Source organism: Parasteatoda tepidariorum, chromosome 3, assembly GCF_043381705.1.
Source record: "Parasteatoda tepidariorum isolate YZ-2023 chromosome 3, CAS_Ptep_4.0, whole genome shotgun sequence".
In the NCBI taxonomy this organism is placed as follows: Eukaryota; Metazoa; Arthropoda; class Arachnida; order Araneae; family Theridiidae; genus Parasteatoda; species Parasteatoda tepidariorum.
The window spans coordinates 54,018,187-54,018,954 of NC_092206.1; positions in this window are offsets into that span (position 1 = coordinate 54,018,187).

Genomic DNA, 768 nt, shown 5'->3' on the forward strand with positions numbered 1-768 from the left:
CAAAATTCATCGTAATAAAAAAGATAAGGATTAAGCTTTTTATTCCAATGGATTTTAATAAGAGCCTAAAAAGTAAATTAAATATTTGTAGTCAGTATTAATAAAAATATATAAATAAGACAACCGCAATAATTATGAATAAAAGAATTTCAAATCATAGTAATAAGATAACTTTTATGTACTTTCTTATTCTCAGGTTTAAATTACAAATTTACGGGGTTNAGTAAATGAAATATTTGTAGATAGTATTAATAAAAAATATATAAATAAGACAACCGCAAAAATTATAAATAAAAGAATTCCAAATCATAGTAATAAGATAACTTTTATGTACTTTCTTATTCTCAGGTTTAAATTACAAATTTATGGGGTTTAGTTCTCCTAAACAGAACCCATCTCTATTCAACAATGGGTAAATATTAATCAAAGAAAAATTTTCCTTCAACCCCAAAAACTTGTTACTCAAAAAAAAAAAAAGTTCGATATTCGTAAGGGTACATGAGATAAATGACATTGTATGTGTAAATAATATTCCTAAAAATTGTATAAATATAATTTCTATTTGATTTATACCAGGGATGAGAGTAGTCAGAAAGTAAAAANAAGCGGGAATCCGCGAATCCGCGGAAGAATCTCATCCCTGTTTATACATAAAAAAAAACTTTAAATAATAGCAATGAGAATTTCTTTTTTATTCATGTATGTATTTATGTAATATTTTAATGTACAAAACTTTTTCTTTAATAAAAATGGAAAAAAAAGCAAAAC